The sequence below is a fragment of the Electrophorus electricus genome, chromosome 21 (assembly GCF_041902795.1).
Source record: "Electrophorus electricus isolate QZ-2024a chromosome 21, ASM4190279v1, whole genome shotgun sequence".
Classification (NCBI taxonomy): domain Eukaryota; kingdom Metazoa; phylum Chordata; class Actinopteri; order Gymnotiformes; family Gymnotidae; genus Electrophorus; species Electrophorus electricus.
In genome coordinates, this window is record NC_137517.1 from 15,901,213 (window position 1) to 15,907,500 (window position 6,288).

Consider the following 6,288-nt stretch of genomic DNA (forward strand, 5'->3'; position numbering starts at 1 on the left):
GAGTATGTACCATGTGCTTCCTCCTGAAGTTGACAATGATATTTCCTTTGTCGTGATGACAGTCAGTGACAGGTTGTTACTGTCGCACCAGACGACTAGTTGATTTACTTCCTCTTTGTATGCCGAGTCGTTGTCGTCGCACAACAATCATGAATCATCAGGGTGACAACAGAGGGCTTAGCACACAGCCCTGGGCAACTCCTGTGTTCACGATGATGGTCTCAGAGGTGTTTACTCAAACTCGTACTGTCTGTGGTCTGTCTGAGAAGTCCAATAACCAGTTGCACAATGGAATGCCAATGCCTAATGGGCTGGGTTTCTTTAGCAAGTGTTGGGGTATGACTGTGTTGAAGGCGGAGCTGAAGTCAATGAAAAGCATCCGCACATAACTGTTCTTATTCTCCAGATGGGTCAGGCTTTGGTGAAGCGTTGCTGATGTGGCATGCAAACTGGTATGCAAACTGGAGCAGGTCGAGCGTTGCAGGAAGTCTTGACATTATGTGGTCTTTCACCAGTTTTTCGAAGCACTTCATCATGATGGGAGCGAGCGCTACGGGGCAGTAGTCGTTGAGTGTTAATGCTGGTGACTTTTTTTGGCAGTGGCACAACAGAAGTGGCCTTGAAGCACTGAGGAACAATGGCTTGGCTCAGGGAGATGTTATAGATGTTCTTTCCTACTTCCTCGTTCAAGTCTCCAAACAAGCGCCTGTTGCCTAGCAACCATAGAGCTTAAGGAGAGCTGTTCCTCCATTAGCCAATAGATGGCGCTACATGAACCAAACTGGACTTATGAATTCTGATGTAGTTTTTCTTCATGTTTGCAGTAAAATACTGTGTGCGCACCTTTCTGTGAGGAATACTTTAGAATTTCCCAAATAAACGCATATGACTGCAGAAATGCCAGATTGATCACGTCTCCTCCAAAACTTCTATTTGCTCTGAACAATGTGAGTGTTTCTACTGAACAGACACACAGTGTCCATAGAGGAAACTCACACACACACTCAATATTTAGGTGCAGTTCTGGTCCCAAAGATGTTGTTATGGGTTTGCAACCCAAATGGTGAAATACAGGAAGTAGACTGATGGAAAAAAATTGCTCTCTCTCTCTCTCTCAGTTTATATATATAGAAATTATTATTATTTATTTTTTCTTTTTTATTATTTTATTTTATTCCCACCCCCCATATATTCTTCACGGCTATGGAGATCTCCCATTCAGGATAACAAAAATTGGCTGCAGCTATTATTGTTGTGCAAAACCATGTTTGAGTCTGTGTATGAGAGTCCTGAATATAGGGTTAGTTTCACAAAATCTTACTGGGAGGCCACTGGTTAGCAGGAGCTTTTGTGTCAGAACGACACTCTAATGGCGTGTCCAGTAATTCTCAGTCCGTTATGGCTTCGTGATGGATTTCCACATCCCCTCTCTTGGTTCCTCCTTCTAACTTGATAGTCCCATGCAGAATGTACATTTTTGTGTATAAATAAACAAATAACAGCACTTTACGGTTGGGTTAGAGGTTTACTGCTGCTTATATGATACAATATTAAGGGTTACATCCATAATCTGTGTGAATGCAGTGTTGTTTATTGGTACACTGGAGAAATTAAACTAATGTAACTAGTTAGTAGTGGAAGCCATTATACCCACTGCCTTTCATAAGAACACTCCTACATCTTCATTTACTGCAGACAGCATTTTAAATTCAGGTGGTATTTACACATTAAAGTTCGAAGCAGAACCAAATCAACATCCACATAACTCTGTCATACACATCATCATCAAAGACATAAGTCTACCAGACACATCTTCTGTTTTTCTTGTAGAGTTTCACACTCAAAGGAAGAAATCAATTCCAATTATCCATGATGGCGGCCTCATAATGTTACAAATGTGTTTTTATGGGGTAATTTGGGGAAAGTATAAAACTGTACATTTTTTTTTTCCTTTACACTCATATGTAGGTTTAGTTTTAATTATCTCTGTAAACTTCAAACTAATGAGCACCAGAGAACAGGAAGGCAGCAGAGTTTCAGATCAGATCAGATCAGATCAGGTGTGTGTGTGTGTGTGTGTGTGTGTGTGTGTGTGTGTGTGTGTGTGTGTGTGTGTGTGTGTGTGTAACGTCCAGGTCAGGTGTGTGTGGTGTCTAGAAGCTGGAAGACATGGGGAGGACACACAGCCCTGTGCTGCAGTCTTGTTCACACATATTCACACTAACACACGTTACCATGGAGAATCATATGATGAATTATGTGTGTTTGTTCATCCTCTTCTCTGTGTGGGAGACTCAGACCACATCACCTCAATAGTGGCCGGATACTGTGAGACAGAGAATAGGACAGAAAGATCAGACATGAACACACACCCATCAGTCAGGCATCGGACTCTGTACACAAGCTCAATTACCATTACACACACACACACACACACACACACACACACACTAGACTGGTACCTGACTGCTATATTGTGTAGGGGTGAAATAGGTCTAATTCTTATTGGTTTACATCAGTAATGTTAATCAGTCACAGTCCCTATAGAGTTTTCTATGAGCTCATTGTTACATCCAGTTCTCCATCAAGCTGCTCATGCTCTGGTTGTGTGTGTCTACATGATAACATTTTACATTTATGACATTTAGCAGACGCTCTTATCCAGAACAACTTACACAAGTGCTTTGTCATTTACTCATAGAATATATCCTAGTACAGTACAGTAGGTTAGAACCAAACATACCAATGAACTAGAATACTGTAAACAATGTGCTAGAGTTTGTTAAACAACAAACAACATAAACACTACCCTACAATAAGTACTCATTTAGTCAGTCAATATGGGAGCAGTGTCAGTTGTCCTTTAAATATTCTACAAATAGATGGGTCTTCAGTCTGTGTTTGAAGACTGCAAGGGACTCGGCTGTCTGGACAGCAAGTGGGAGTTCATTCCACCATCTTGGAGCCAGGACAGAAAATGGTCTCGATGCTTGTCGTCCATGAGCCCTGAAGCAAGGTATTTCAAGCCGAGCCGAACTTGAGGTTCGAAGTACTCGAGATACGGATCGGGCTTTGACCATTGACCTCATGTGTGAAGGGGCTGGTCCATTTTTGGCTTTGTAGGCAAGCATCAAAGTTTTAAATCTAAAGTGAGTTTGGGTTTACATTTATGTTACTGCAGCTGTAGGTGAGATTTTGTCTCAGCAAATAATTAGAATTTTTTAAAGAATCCACTGAACTTAGGAACAATGTGAGTGAGTGAATGAAAGAGAGAGTTTGTGAATGTGAATCTAATATAATACATTAATACAATACATTAATACAATACAACTGTGTGTGTGTGTGTGTGTGTGTGTGTGTGTGTGTGTGTGTGTGTGTGTGTGTCAGTGAGAGAGGATAATGACTGTGTATGTGTGTGAGAGGATTCTGCTGGTATGTGTGTGTGTGTGTGCGCGCGCGTGTGCGTGAGGATACTGACTGTGAGTGTGATGATATTGAGTGTGTGTGTGTGTGTGTGTGAGGATACTGACAGCGTGTGTGTGTTTGTGAGAGAGGATTCTGACTGTGTGTGTGAGAGGATACTGACAACATCCTCTCACGCTGTGTATGTGTGTGTGCTTGCGTGTGTGAGTGAGAGGATATTGACTGTGTGTGTGTGTGTGTGTGAGAGAGTGAGAGGACACCCACTGTGTGTGTGTGTGTGTGTGTGTGTGTGCGCTTGTGTGTATGTGAGAGAGAGAGAGTATGTGAGTAACTCACTGTAGTTTCTCCAGTTTACAGAGTGGATCCTTCAGTAGAGCAGAGAGCTGCTTCACTCCTGAGTCTCCTGGTTTATTGTAGTTCAGATTCAGCTCTCTCAGGTGTGATGAGGGGTTTAACCTCAGAGCTGAAGCCAGAGCAGCACAACCTTTATCTGTAATACTGCAGTTAACTAGCCTGCAGAGAGAAGGAGAAAAATTCCTCACAATTCTGTAAGTGTCTGTCAGTACACATGTGCAAACACACACACAATACATGTTGTGATAGTGATGCAGTGATAGTATGTGTGTATTCAGAGAGAATGAGTGAGTGAAAGTGTGTAAATGTGAAGCTAATTAATACAGTGATGGTATGCGTGTGTCAGAAAGAGAGAGGGTAATAGCAATTATATCTGTGTGTGTGTGTGTGTGTGTGTGTAAGTGTGAGTGAGAGGATTCTGACTGTGTGTGTGTGTGTGAGAGAGAGAGAGAGAAGGAGCATACTGACAGTGTGTGTGTGTGTGTGTGTGTGTGTGTGTGTGTGTGTGTGTGTGAGAGAGAGAGAACATAATGACAGTGTATGTGTGAGGATATTGTGTGCGTGTGTTTGAGGGTACTGACTGATGATATTGAGTGTGCTCATGTGTGTGAGAGGATATTGACTCTGTGTACGTGTGTGTGTGTGTGTGTGTGTGTGATGTGTGCGTGGGAGAGGATACTGAGGAAGTGTATGTGAAAGACTGATTGGACACCCACTGTGTGTGTGTGTGTGTGTGTGTGTGTGTGTGTGTGTGTGTGTGTGTGATGGGTGTGTGGGAGAGGATACTGAGGATGTGTGTTTGAAAGACTGATTGGACACCCACTGTGTGTGTGTGTGTGTGTGTGTGTGTGTGTGTGTGTGTGTGTGTGTGTGAGAGAGAGAAAGAGAGAGTGATAGGACACCAATTGTCTGTGTGTGTGTTTATAAAGAGACATTAAATCAGTAACTCACTGTAGTTTCTCCAGTTTACAGTGTGGATCTTTCAGTAGAGCAGAGAGCTGCTTCACTCCTGAGTCTCCTGGTTTATTGGAGTTCAGATTCAGCTCTCTCAGGTGTGATGAGGGGTTTGACCTCAGTGCTGAAGCCAGAGCAGCACAACCTTCATCTGTAATACTGCAGTTATACAGCCTGTAGAGAGAAGGAGAAAAAACTCCTCACACTTACAGATCAGCACACATTGTGTGTGTGTGAGTGAGAGGACACCCATTGTGTGTGTGTGCGCGTGTTTGTGGGATGGATATTTGTCTGTGTGTGTCAGGCAGGGGTATTGACTGCATGTGTGTGTGTGTGTGTGAGAATACTGACAACATCCTCTCACGCAGTGAGTGTGTGTGTGTGTTTGCATGTATGAGTGAGAGGATATTGACTGTGCGTGCGTGTGTGTGTGTGTGTGTGTGATGTGTGCACGTGAGAGGATACTGAGTGTGTGTGTGATGATCCTGAGTGTGTGTGTGTGTCAAAGAGTAATAGGATAGCCACTGTTCATGTGTGTGTTTTTGTGTACACTCTTGAGAGGATACTGACTGTCTGTGTGTTGTGCGCGTTTTTGAAAGGATACTGACTGTGTGTGTGTGAGTGAGAGGACACCCACTGTCTGTGTGTGAGTGTGGCTGTGAGATGATACTGACTGTGTGTGTGTGTGTGTGTGTGTGTGTGTGTATGTGTGTAAAGAGACAGTAAGTCAGTGACTCACTCTAGTTTCTCCAGTTGACAGTGTGGATCCTTCAGTAGAGCAGAGAGCTGCTTCACTCCTGAGTCTCCTGGTTTATTGTGTTTCAGATTCAGCTCTCTCAGGTGTGATGAGGGGTTTGACCTCAGAGCTGAAGCCAGAGCAGCACAACCTTTTTCTGTAATACTGCAGTTAACCAGCCTGCAAAGAGAAGGTGAAAAACTCCTCACACTTACAGATCAGTACACATACATGCAAACACACAAACATTACATGTTATGTTAGTGATGCAGTGATAGTGTGTGTGTATATAGAGAGATTGAGTGAGGGAGTGAATGAGAGTGTGTGAATGTGAATCTAATTAATACAGTGATGGTGTGTGTGTGTCAGAAAGAGGAAGAGAGTAATAACAATTATATCTGTGTGTGTGTGTGTGTGTGTGTGTGTGTGTGTGTGTGTGTGTGTGTGTGTGTGTGTGTGTGTGCATAAAGAGAGAGTAACTCACTGTAGTTTATCCAGTTTACAGTGTGGATCCTTCAGTAGAGCAGAGAGCTGCTTCACTCCTGAGTGTCCTGGTTTATTGTAGTTCAGATTCAGCTCTCTTAGGTGTGATGAGGTGTTTAATCTCAGAGCTGAAGCCAGAGCAGCACAGCCTTCATCTGTTATACTGCAGTTACCCAGCCTGTAGAGAGAAGGAGGAAAAACTCCTCACACTTACAGTTCAGTACACATATGTGAAAACACACAATACATGTTGTGATAGTGATACAGTGATAGTGTGTATATAGAAATAATGAGTGAGTGAGTAAATGTGAAGCTAATTAATACAATGATGGTATGTG

General features: G+C 42.9%; 1 pseudogene across 1 annotated transcript in view; it reads right to left on the reverse strand.

The window, feature by feature from the left end:
* Positions 1-1,505: 1,505 nt before the first annotated feature.
* The window catches only part of LOC145652872 (NACHT, LRR and PYD domains-containing protein 12-like), an 18,941-nt pseudogene continuing 14,158 nt past the window's right edge, over positions 1,506-6,288 (reverse strand). The window contains exons 12-16 of the transcript XR_014119148.1: positions 5,952-6,128; positions 5,471-5,647; positions 4,729-4,905; positions 3,760-3,936; positions 1,506-2,326 (exon numbers count right to left, since the gene is read on the reverse strand). The product of XR_014119148.1 is annotated as an NACHT, LRR and PYD domains-containing protein 12-like (transcript). The remainder of the gene's footprint in view (positions 2,327-3,759; positions 3,937-4,728; positions 4,906-5,470; positions 5,648-5,951; positions 6,129-6,288) is intronic.